The 13,659-nt window shown below is 41.1% G+C and overlaps 1 protein-coding gene across 1 annotated transcript in view; it reads right to left on the reverse strand.

Annotated features, from left to right (window-relative positions):
* LOC121291613 (ephrin type-A receptor 7-like) overlaps positions 1 to 13,659 on the reverse strand; it is a 630,124-nt gene that overhangs the window by 95,778 nt on the left and 520,687 nt on the right. The gene's annotated exons all lie outside the window — the stretch shown is intronic.

Genomic DNA, 13,659 nt, shown 5'->3' on the forward strand with positions numbered 1-13,659 from the left:
CTTAGTTTTGAAACCTCCAATTGACCTAGCCTCAAACAGCCTTTTTTGGAGAAGAGAGCTCCAAATTTCCATCAACTTTTGTGTGAAGCGCTTCCTGACATCACCTCTGAGTGGCTTAGCTCTAACTTATGCATGTGAACAAGCACACTGATGGACATCCTCTGCACATTGCCAACACTCAACTTTGGAAACAGTATTCGCTATGCCTTGGCAAAGTTTTTTTATGTGAATATTCAAAAGATGGCCAGTCTTGTTAATTGATGTGATTGCCTTAAAAATTCTGTTGACTGCATTCGATCACTGCAGCTCCAAAGAAGATGATGGAACAGAGTGAACAGAATAAAATCACAGCAAACCCATTCTCATACTCTGAATAGGAAAGGAAATCTCACTGAAGCATGACAGGAGTTTAGTAAATATGAAGATCAAGTGATAATTTACAAGAAAAATGGGATCCCAAATCTTGATCAGGGCCAGGGTTTTTCAGTCGGCAGGCGGGGGTGGGCCCGACATGCCAGTGCATAAAATGACGGGCAATGATATCGGGCGTGTGTCCCGATGTCATCACGCTGTCTCGCAATGTTTCATTTGGCAGGCATGCACCGGAGTCGACTGCACACCAGCCGATAATTACAAGGCCTATTAAGGAACTAATTAATTTTAAACTTAAGCTGCCTGTCCACCCTAACGGTTGGCAGGCAGGCAAAAAAGCCAAGCGGCCTTTACATTTTTTAAGAATCCTCATCTACAAGCGGGATGAGGTTTGCGAAAGCTTTAACAAATTGAATTTAAAAATTTTCTGAAATATAAAAACATGTCCTACCTCACGTGACACAGTCGCATGAGGGGACACGTTTTATTAATTTTTAAATTTTATTTATTTATTTATTATTTCAAAAGCACCTCAATCTCCCTGAGGCAGCACCGTGCCTCAGGGAGAGTGAAGCGCTGTTTGGTGCACATGCGCGAAAGAGCGCTGACCCCGACTCTCCTTCCTCCCCCTGCCTGCACAGGTAGCGCTGAGCGTTACCGCTCGTGTATTACGCTGAACGGGCTTTAATTGGCCTGCCGCATAAAATGGTAGTGCGGAGCCAATCGTGGGCGGTGGTTGGCTATACAACAGCCCCCTGCCCGCTCTCGCCAAGCCCACTCAATGCGGGAAAAATTCAGGCCCACGTTTTTTCTGATCATTAGTACTTAATATAAGCAATATTTTAAACTAGGAATCCAAAATTATTTTTTTTCCACAGGCTCACCATAAATGCAACAAAGATAATTCCCGGGGTTGGATTGACTCAGTGATGGAGAGAGGGTGTGGAAGTGTAACTTTACTGCAATGGGAAGAAACAAAAGTTCGGGCAAACATGAAGCAAGTTGGTTATTATTGAAGCAAGTGAATATTATGGACACAGGAATATATTGTGCAATCAGAATTTAGAAAAACAAGAGGATGTAAACAGCTGGAGAGGAAAAGAAAAGGGTGGGGGGAGGGGGGAGTGCGGGGGAGAGAATGGGGGAGAGGGGGAGAGAGAAGGGGTAAGGAGGGGGTGGTGGGGGATAGAGAGAGGGTAAGGGGGAGGAAGGGGGAGATTATCTAGCCTAGAAACAGTCAATTGTTCAGGTTCAACACTCAAGCAAGGCCTTGGAGAAGAAACTCAAAGTTAAAGAAAATAAATCTAATTCACTGCTGTGTATTGTGTGTTTCTGGACTACAATGGGAAGCTTGATAAGTATATCAGGGAAAATGAATAAAGAGTATGCTGATATGGTTGAATGAAGTAGGGTGGGAGGAAGATTGTGCTCAGCATGAACACTGGCATGGGTCAATTGGGCTGAATAAAATTTACAGCGGAGTAACAGGCTATGTAATTCTTTATAGTGTAACTTTAGAAAACTGCACCCTTAGCTGTTTAAAAAAAGTTTCATCTTTCTTCAGCACTTAATAAACATCCTTCAAAATAAGTCTGCAAAGGACACAAACTGAAGCAGCAGGCCCTTTATATCTGTGGCAATTAGTTTAAATCTGATCTAAATTAATAAGGTTCAACCTCCTGCCAGCATTGATTGAGGAAGTACGAGACGGAATAAATCTTGTCCACAGTTCTCAAACTCGAGTTCCCCCATTATCTTTATCATTGGTGCCCATACCCCTTCAGTCATTGAGGATTAGCTGTAATTCCTTCCCCAAACCCCTCTCTGTCTCTCTTACCTCCTTAAATACCTTAATTAAAACCTACCACTAAGGCTCAGCTTTGAGTTACCTCTCCTAATAGCTCCTTCTTTGGCTCGATGCCAGATTTTGTGTCGATTGCACCTCTGTAGTGCCATGGGACACTTTCCTACATTAGCGGCACTATGTGAACGCAAGATGTTGTTATAGAGTAGTTAGCTCCAGTTGAAGAGTTAGAATGAACTCAGGCATGTTCAGCAGAAGGGGCACCTTCTGTGTTGTAAATTCAATGAAGGAATTCAACATTAATCAATAGTGCTTCAGTGATCATGTCATTTTCAGTCTATGATGTTAATTGAACTGCTTTGCAGCCTGGAGGTCAGTATCTTATCAGTATTCGCTTGCATTGTATTAATTTTTGAGAAGAGAGAATGAAAAAGGAAAGAAAAGCAAACAAATAGATGTTGAACGTATACAAAAGCCACACAACTGTTATTTTAAGATAAAGACATTCCCTTTGAAAAAGAACACATAAATCATGGGGCTGAAAATGAGAAACGCCATCAATCTGGCTCTTCCTGACCAACCACAGGCTCCTCTTCATTGAAATTATCTGTTATCACTGGAATTTCGATTGCTGTCATACTTCACAAAAGGATTTGCACACTGATAATTCTTCACAAAATATTGTGTATGGATACATTTTTTAACATGTTAGTATTAATTCTGATGTATTTTTAAAAGGACCAATACTTAACAGAATGAACAATGTATTTTTATTAATTTTTTGGTCTGACTTTATTTAGATTGACATAATTCCAATATTAGTCATTTCCCTCACTTCCCCTGGTCCAATGGGCCAGACTTCCAGTAAAATTTCCTCCTGCCCTAGCCTTGAAATCACTTTTTTCTCTAGTTTCTCTCCCATCTCCTCCCATGCCTTCTCTGAACTTAAATAAAAGCAAAATACTGCAGACGCTGGAAATCTGAAAGAAAAACCGAAAATGCTGGAAAAACTCAGCAGTTCTGGCAGCATCTGTGGAGAGAGAGAGTTAACGTTTCAAGTCCGCATGACTTCTTCAGAGCCTTCTCTGAGCTCATTTTGCCTGAGGTGAACCTCCTGCTCCTTTGACCCTTTTGCCATTAAACTGCAGACCAACAAACTTCACTTCATGGTCCCCAGGTTAGCTGATATTGTTCATGGTTCAGCTACTGTCCCTCTATCCTTCAAAACTATCATCTCCTCACACCAGACTATCAGAATGCTTATCTGACATCCAGTACTGGATGAAGAGAAATTTCCTCCAATTAAATATTGGAAAATCCAAAGCCATTGTCTTCAATCCCTGCAACAATCTCCATTCCCTAATGACCGCTGCCATCCTTCTCCCTGGTAACTGTATGAGGCTGGACCAGACTGTTGGCAATCTTGATGTCGCAATTGACCGTGAGATGCGTTTCCAATCACATAACCGCACCAGTGCTAAGATTGCCAATTTCCATCTCCATAGCATTGCCTGACTCCATCCCGCCTCAGGTACCTTTGCTGCTGAAAGTCTTATGCATGCCTTTGTTTCCTCTAGACTTGACTGTTCCAACACACTCATAGCTAGACTCCCATGTTCTTCCTTCAATAAACATAAGCTCATCCAAAGATCTGCTTGCTGTGTCCTTAGTCACACCAAGTTCTGTTCACCCATCATCTTCCCTGCCTTCTGATGCAAATTGCCTCCTGGTTAAGCGATGCCTGCATTTTAAAATTCACATCTTTCTTTTCAAATCCCTCCGTGGCCTCTCCCCTCCCTATCTCTTTAATTCCTCCAAACCCACAACCCTCCAAAATATCTGCATTTATTCTGGCCTCTTGAGAATAACCAATTTTGCTTGCTCCAGCATTCAGCTGCCAAGCTTCTAGACTCTGAATTCCCTTTCTAAACCTCTACATCTCTCTTTACTCCCTCAAGACACTCCTTAAATCCTACCTTTTTGATTAAGGTTTTGGTTATTTGACCTAATATCACAATATGTGGCTCAGCATCAAATTTTGTTTTATAATGCTAAGAACATGAGAAATTGAAAGAGTAGACCATACTCCCTGTCAAGCCTGTCATGTCTGATCTTCAGTTTCAACTCCACTTACCCACCCGTTCCCCCTATCCCTTGATTCCGAGATCCTCCTGTGAAGTGTCTTGGGATATATTGTGTTAAAGGCGATTTATAAATACAAGTTATTATTTGTTAATATACTATGGATTTCCAAATACTATCTTTCTCAAGAAGAAGACAGCTAAGCTTCCATTTGCAAGATCACACTATAATTAACTGTGAGGAAGGCCATTCAGTTTATTTTAGTTCATCTATCAAGAATAACCCTAAAGACCCCATTGCAGTATCCAATTGATTCTAATAAAAACCAAGGGCATTCAACTCCGTTACACTATCTAGAAGCCTAGCCACATGTTGATGACATTTTTGTGTGAAGAAGAGCTTCCTGCTATCCGTCCTAAATTTGCCTTTTAATTGTTTGTACTTGTGATTCCTTTGTCCTGTCTCCATTTCAATTAAGGCAAATTCCTAGATGTACCTTTCCTGTAATACAATGTTATGCATCCACTCAAGGTTAAAATATCCAAGCTCCTCTTGAGGTTAAAACATCCAAGTTCCTCCAATCTATCCTCCTAATTCAAACCACTTACACTGAGATCAGCTTTGTGATTCTCTGCACTGTCTCCACTGTATGTTACCCACGGTGACCAGGAATGGACTGAGTATTCAAGATGTGGTCAGATCAGAATACTGTACAATTTGCTCATGAACTATATTGCTTTGGTTACTACTCTGTTGATTGTTGCCAGGTTTTATGGACTGCTTCTGATGACCTCTCTGCCCATAACCACTCCAGCCTTGAGCTTAGAAACTCCTTCTACATAAATCCATCCAATATAACGTCCCCAGAACTGGATAGATGGAAGAAATGGCATTGAGACAGCACTGTTATCACTTTCTGGTCAGAAATCGCATTGAGGATACAGCAACTTAGGCAAACTCATGCCCGTTTAGTAGTGCTCAGCATTGTGAATAAAAATATATCCCAACATTGTCAGTCAGTCGTTTCCCTGAGGAATAACCCACCATTTTACTGGCACTGCAATGACTGGACTAGTAGCAGGGCTAGGGCTATTTACACTGTATAGGCTCTGGATATTCCACATGGGTTTTCAGAGCATAAAGGCACTCACATGCTCTTTATTTGATGCCAGATTTATGCAAATACCGTTGTGAATTTCTTATTAAATTGCTAGTACAAAAAGAACAGAATATTCGGAAAAACCATCCGGTACTCAATGTTGAGAATGCAGCCTACTCTTCCAGTCACTTGTTTTAGGAAGGCATTAATTAGCTGCTTGCACTGTCAGAACTGCTGTCTTTCAAACGAAATGGTGCATGTAAATGACCGAATAGCACTATTCAAAGTTCAAATGGAAGTTCTCCCCAGTGCCCTGGCCAATGTTTGCTCCTCAACCAACCCTATCTAAAACAGATTACATTGTCATTATCTCATTGCTGTTTGTGGGACTTGCAGTGCACAATTTATCTGCCATGTTACCTATGTTACAACAGTGACTACACTGACTTAAAGTGCTTTGGAACATCCTGTGAAAGATGCTAAGTAAATACGAGTTCTTTCTCCTTTTTCAATGATATCTCTACCATTGAGTAGGCAGCCAGTTTTCACAGGAGGTAAAGTTATCTACGCAACAGTAAAACCAATTTTTTGAGGGAAGTGATGGGAGGTGCAGCTTTTTCCCTCCACTACTTTTTCCATCAACTTTTTCCAATGATCTCCTAAGGCAGACCACAAGGGGCCTTTCAGTTCATGACAACAAAGGTGGTATGGTTTCACTTCAACCAGACCTTGCATTGATCCATGCTGCAGCCAGAAGAGGAGGTTCCCACCACAACCAACAGAAAAAGGTAAGAATGCAATTTTAAATGTAGGCAGTGGTGTACGCCACAGCTTCACCGCTGACAGGAAGATCTGGGTCAACCATTGATCATGTGCCAGCCCAGGCGTGATAAGTCAGACTTTCAACTGCAGGAGACTTCAATTTCCTGACCATGTATCCACACACACACTTCCAGCAAGGATCATTGGACGCTGAGCATGAACAGGAATTTTGACCAATTTTTCCCTTTCTTCCCTGAGGGGGCATTACGATGAACACTCTCCTGTCATTCCCCCCACCCCTGTCAAGCAACAGCCAAGCAGGCGATGGAACCAGAGGCCTCCCTGGTATGTACAGCTAATCATTACTCGCTGAACCCTCTGGATGTGGGGTTGCTTTTTAAAAAATTAATCTGAATCAATGTTTTCTTCAAAATTTTGACAAGAACAGTTTACTGGAGAGTGGATCAGTAGAGTTTGATTGACTGGGCATTAACTCATTAGGGTTGTGCATAAATGGGCACCTTTAAATGCTGCCTGAATCATGTGGTTTGCAATTGGAAGAGATCACCTTTTCTACTGGCTATCGTGCAGCGTTCATTGCGTTTGACACTGGTATAGGGAATTTTGAAGCATATTCTTCTGTTCTTTGTATTTTTAAGTGGAACTCAGCAGAAAATTGCATGGATACAGGGTATGGTGGGAGAATGGAGGAAATCTCTCAACGAAAAAAAAAGAAAAGTTACCTCTTCAAAGCCGAAATGCACCTTATGACCTTAGCGATGATGTTGAAATCTAACTCACGAACTTCATTAGTAATAGTAGCCATTTTTAGGGTCATTTAGGCACAAGGTCCATAGCATCAGAGGGAACGGGGTTAGCGGCAGGGGTATTGGGTGGTGGGGAGAAGCGGAGGGAACTAACTGCTCCACTCTGCAGCATAATGTGATTGGCTACTCTGGCTGATGTGGTGCCAATGTTTCTTAGAAAGGTTATAGTTACTGTGCAGCCACTGTCAGTCAACCACAGGAACAATCAGCCATTCACTCTGTGTATGACTGCTCTCAAATGCTGTTCCTTCTCATGGTAATTGAACTCATTTACGCTGCTACTTCTGCCATCTGGTCATTAGGCTCATCTCGCTGGCAGTTGCGTCCTTTTGTTATGGAGCTCTCGTCCTTAGTCAAGGAGTCAACCAACTGAAAGTGTTTAAGACACTGCGTGGTCCTAGACCAGCCCATGGTAGGCACTGCCTCCTACAGAATCAGAGCTAAGTATTCAGAACAAAATCGAACTAACTTGGTATTTACAGGACAGAAACTGCCAATTTGGTCCAATAGATCCAGTCTGCTGTTTATACTCCACGAAATTCCTCCCACTCTTCTTATCTAGCCCTATTAACATAACTTTCAACTCTCCAGAAACTAAGAAACACTAAAGAGGATTTAAAATTTAAAAAATATTAACATAGAATTCAGTCGGTTGGTAGCACAGACCTTGAGTATGGCTGAAAAAAGAGACATGCTGTTGAATCTTTTCATCTTGCACTCACCAGGACTGATTCCCAAGAATACCAAATCTCAAAGGGAACAAAAATTTACCAGAGTCCACTTGCCAACCAAACAGTACTCCTCTTCTCATGTAATATGAACTATTTCCTTTGAGATTTGGTATTCTTGTGAATCTATCCTGATGAGTGCAAGGCCAAAAACATATCTCTTTTTTCAGCAATACTCAACATAGAATTTACAGCAGAGAAACAGGCCATTTGGCGTAAAACCTCAGGTAGCGGTGTTAATGTTCCACACTAGCTTCTGTACACCTTATTTCACCTCAATATATCAGCTTATGCTTCTATTCCATTTCTATCCCTTAAATATACTTATGCTAATTGTTTCAACCACATGTAGTCAAAGCACTTGCATGTTTTTTTTAGTGCTTTCTGGGTGAAGAAGTGTCTTCTGAATTCCTTGCGTTAATTTATCAATGATTTTAGGATTTGGGGGCTGGTGATTTAATTTAATTTATCATAATGGCATTTTTAAAAGAAAGGATTAATTACAAAAGGAAGAATTGCATTTATAGTGCCTTTCATGATCTCAGTTCACCCCAAAGCACTTTACAACCAAAGAAGTGGTTTTGAACTGCAGTCACTGTTGTAAATAGAGATCATGGTAGCCAAATTTTCTCAACAAACTTCTTCAGACAATAATTCGATAATGACAAGATTATCCATTATTTTGTGATGTTCGTTGAGAGATAAATATTGGCCATAGCGCTTAGGGACAACTCCTCTTCTTTGAAATAGTGCCATCGGATCTTTTATATCCACCAAAGTAGATGGGGCCTCAGCTTAACGTCTTATCTGAAAGATGGTATCTCAGAGAGTGCAGCACTCCAGCAGTACTGCATTGGAGTAACAGCCTAATTTTCAATAGACTTGCATTTTGATATCAGCTCACTCCTTTTATAAATTGCAAGTCTCTAAGTGAAGGATTCAGTAGCTGTTGTAATAAGGCAGTGGTTTACTTATAATTAGACCAGCGATCTGTGATTGGCAGAACTGTACATTAGATCTTTCAAAATGATTCTGAAGTACAGAGATCACTGCACAAACCAATACAATGAGAGTATAAGAGTTTTATGTGGGGGTTGAGATGAATAAGGCTACCTAGGAAGAAATGTACAGATTCAGAATCTCTGTTCAGACTGTAATGGAACCTTCCTGAGCAGCTTTAAAGGGGCAGTTGAAGGATGTCATCTGTTTGCCCACATCCTCAGAAATCCTGCTCTCACTGGGAAATAATTCTACAGGAATTCGCAGCCTCCCAATCCCTTGTCCAAGTGCCTGAGCCTTGAAGATGTGTGTATACTGCCTAGTCAACCAAAGCAGAGTATCACAGCTGAATCCATCCCTGTCTTTACTTGACATCTTCGCGGGTTACAGTAGCATTAGCCTTGACTAAGTGGTAGGACTCTTGTCACTGAATCAGAAGATTGGAAAACTCAAATCTCACTCTAGAGGCTTAGCATATGGTCTGGTGCAGTACTGAGGGGGTCTGTACTGATGGAGGTGATGTCTTTAGTTGGGACTTCAAACCAAGGTGTTAAAACATCACGAAAATAGAATATCATTATTGCATTGCTGTTTTGGGATCCAGCTAAGTTCAATTAGCTGCCGTGTTTCCTACTTTACATCAGTGACAAGTACTTCATTGTCTGTAGTGTGTTTTGGGACATCCTGAGTATGTGAAAGGTGCTAATACAAACACAAATCTTTCTTTTAGCATTGGATAGCAATCAGGAGTTGCAATTTGGCTGATGTTTTCCTCCTTCTAATTCAAAGACACAGGTACTGCATGGTCAGGTAAGAACAGCATAAGGCCAGAGGTAGGCGCTGAGCTGTATGGCCTGTATCACTTAGTATCAGCTTGCACAGTGTATTTAATGTCAGGCTAAGTGGGGGAAATGTATTCCCTGCTCATTGATTAATGTTTGTTCCTCACCCAACATATATATCTGCTTTCTGCGCAGACCCAAGTTGCTTTGCAAATAATTACTGAATAATCTGAAGCTTTGGGTTTCTTCTAACCATTCTGCAAATGTCAGGAAGAATCCCCGAGACATCATGGTCTTCTCATTCCACAGGGTTCTGCCCGTCTCGCCCCCCACCTTGGCACCACCTCACCTCGCTGCCTCCAAAGTTGCAAGATGAATGAAAACTTCGCCCAAAGTTGCATGGCAAATGGAAACTGCCATTAAACCACAGGGATGTGGGCTAAGCTCTGCCTTTTTTTTTAAAGTGAATGGGGTTCTGCTTGCCCCCCTACAGCAATTATGTCACCAAGCTTCAAGGCCCAGATATCCCTCTTTTGGCCTCCTGACAGAGGCTAGAGCAGAACTGGAACTTTCAACAGCTCATGGCTGTAGGTGAGGGGTCATTTGCACAACATGGTTGGTGCAGAGCTTTTCCAGCGCAACCTTTCTCAGCTGAGGGGTGGGGAGAAAGTGAGAAGAAGGAGGGAGGTGAAGAAGGAACTCACTGTTACATCCTGCTGCTGCTACCCTGGCTGAGGGTGCACTGACATTTGTTTTATACAAGTGCAGTTTTGAAATTGCTGCTCTCGACTGGCAGCCCACCAGTGAAGCAATTAGCTTTTCATTCTGTGATCGACTGTTATAGAATATCCATCATATTGCTCAATTTTACTCTTTTTAATATTGCCTGGCAGCTGTAGCCATTTAAAGGGCTGCAGCTGCCTTTAAAGAGCTGGTTGACTTTTTTTATCCCCCAGGTAATCACCAGTCTGCACACTTCTAGCGTGGAACTGATCATATAGGGACTCAATTTACCCGATGTCGCAATAGAACGGTTGCTGCCGGAAATAAAGAACAAGCTCCAGTTAGCTAGCCGTGCATGCTCCCCACAGGTGTGTGTTAAACAGTGCCTATTAGCAGGTGACACAAAAGGTGTGCTCCCTTCAGCAGGGTTTCTGCCGAAGAAGAAAAGTATTTGCTGAAATGCAAATCAAATCAGCTAAGATATAGCTCCCAGTCAGTCAGTAACTTGTATTATATAGATGAACAAAGCATGTACCTGTCAAACTGTTTGCATGTAATTTGTCACACCTTAACTGCAGATCAATACAAATGACTCTTGCTACATTGCAGTCCTTCAATGCTCAATGAGACACCAATTCTGGCTGCAATTTAATCGCTGAAAACCGGAGCACACTGACATCGTAAAAAGGCTTTACGCAACAAATTCTCCGAATAAAATCTAAGTGTGAACACACACAATGGGAATTTTCTATCTACATAATGAAAGATAGAATGTAATTCTCAAGCTGCACTGTTGGTTAATATTCCCGAGCTGGATGAAACACAACATCCATCTATAAAATATTAAGGAGGAATGCATTTAATTACTAGTGCAATAGCTGAAGAGCATCAAAGGGATTAATTCTCAGTTGCTCAGCAAAAATAATGAATTCCTTTCTCAGGTAATTTAACATTCAGATAATTTTTTTTACATGAAGAGGCAGGTGAAGTGAATCAAAGAAAGGACTTTTCTTCACTGGGTTAAATGAGTTTGGACCTTGGATTAGACCAGGAATTAGTCATTTTTACAACTAAGGGCACTGTGCATTACGTCTTCTTGGCTTTTCCTGTAACATGCCTCCTGACTAAAGTTCCTATAGGTTGACAGTTACAATTGCCCACAACATATATGATATCTCAGTACCTCAGTGGGAGTTTTGCAATAAAAATACCCTCCGATTGGTTAGGCTACCCAAGGCGGGACTCTCTGCATGGCTCTTTAAAATGTTTAAAGTCGGAGAAAGTTGCATCATGAGCATTTGAAAATGGTTTGAAGCTTGAGAGGTTCTTTCAATGTTGACAGCAAGCTTAGATCAATAGCATAAAAGTCTTAAAAGCACTAATAGCATAAGAGTCTTCAAGCCCTAGCAAAGTTAACAGTGCAAAAGTCAACAGAGGAAGTTACACTACGTGCCCTGTTAGTTAAATTAAGAAAGAAAAGCCAAGTAATGAAAGAAAGCAACAACAGCTACGCACAGAAATGACCCCAAGGTGACAAGAGGGCAGCACAGCTAGATTTTAACAATGGCCTGCTACTCAAAGGGAGATTTATTCTTACACCAAAGGACAGTCTTAGCACTGGAGGCATAGCAACAAAAAGGACAGACTTTTATTTATACAGAATCAAAGAAGCTTACAGTATGAAGGAAGCCATTTAGCCCAGCATGCTGTACAGGTTCTTTGAATCAGCAGTCGTACTCACTTCCATGGCCTTCACTTTTTATCTATAACCCTGTAAACTCCTCATCCACAAGAAGCTGTCCAACTCCCTTTTAATATTATTTATGGAATTAGCTTCCATCACCTTTTCAAGTGAACTGATCCAGATCCCAACAACTCTGAGTGGAAAAAAATTCTCCTCATCTCCCCTCTAAATCCTTTTCCAGTGATTTTAAATCTGTGTTGCCTTAAATCATTGTTGACCATTCATCAGAGGGAATAGCTTTTCCCCATTCTATCAAAACCATTCATCATCTTGAAAATTTCTATTAGGTCACTTTTAACCTTCACTGTTCCAAGGAGAACAGCTTTTCCAAAATTTCCTCATAACTGCACTGTTTCATCCCTGGTAATATTCTGGTAAGCCTCCTCTTAAACCTGTACTTCTTTGCATCTTTCCAAATGTGGTGTCCAAATTGTCCCCAGTACTCGAACTGAGGTCTAACCAAGGATTGTCAGGTCATCCCAAAGCACTTTAAGGCCAAAGAAGTGCTTCTCGAAGTGTAGTTACTAGAGTGATGTCGGAAAAGTGGCAGCCAATTTGCACATAGTGAGAACAATGATAACCACCATATAATTTGCTTTTAGTATGTTAGTTGATGAGTAAGAAATTTCCAGGACACTAGAGGGAATTCTCCTGCTGCCAGGGGAACTTTTATGTCCACCCAGAGTGGGAGCTGGAACCTCAAAAGAAAATGCAGCATTTCCACAATGCCACATTGGGATCGTCAGCTTTGTTTATGTGTGCAAATCTCTCAGGTGGGCCTTGAAACAATAAGCTTTTGACTCTGAGACAGGAGTGCTAGCACTGAGCCCACTCCAGTGGCAATGACTACAAAGTGAACTTAAACTCACTGAAACCATATATGTCAGGAATATATAATAAATTTCAAAATATTATTAGAATTTATAGTAGAGTAATGAAAATTTATTGTAAAGTAAAGCAGAGATTGAAATTTACTTTGCAAACAATTTGTCAGAAACAAGTGTTTATACAGACCACAATCCTTCAAAGTTTCTGGACAAATTTTGAGACAGAAGTTCAAGGCTATTCAGACGGAGTTTATTACTGCAACCATTTAATCTACAGATTATACATGTGGCTGGATGAGAAAATCTGATGCCAGATGCATTGTCGAGAGTTTGAAGCTTAAAGGGGAAATTGGGCATTTAAAACCTGGATACTGGACTGGAATGATTTCTGTTGATACCAAAAATTTGTATCTATAAAATATATATAGTTATATTAATGCATGCATCTGGCAATGTAATAGTGTAATAAATACAGGAGGTAATGTAAGATGCGTTCAGAAAATGAAGCCGACTTTTGAAATTATGACGGTTCATTTTTTAATAAGGAGGGGGATGTCAGGGATATATAATACTTTTAATAATGTTATTGGAATTTATTGTAAAGTAGATTAATGGTGGTGTGTGTGTGTATGGCGGGGGGGGCGTGTGTGTGGGGATGGGATGGGGGGAGGGATGCTTAATTGAATTAAAGGCAGTTGGTCTGATGTAACAGAAGATAAGCCAGGTTTGAAATGTTAAGTAGGTAAACATAGGTGAAGTTTAAGAATGTGAGGTGCAACGGGAACATTGCATTTTTAAATAAACCAGTCTGGCCTGAGATCAAAAGAGGGAGTGAAATATTACACCTAGGCAGGAGAAGCTAAGAAACAGTGGGGAGAATTTTCTCCCTGTCAGGCAGGCTGTTCGGGAG

This window comes from Carcharodon carcharias, chromosome 19, assembly GCF_017639515.1.
Source record: "Carcharodon carcharias isolate sCarCar2 chromosome 19, sCarCar2.pri, whole genome shotgun sequence".
Lineage (NCBI taxonomy): Eukaryota > Metazoa > Chordata > Chondrichthyes > Lamniformes > Lamnidae > Carcharodon > Carcharodon carcharias.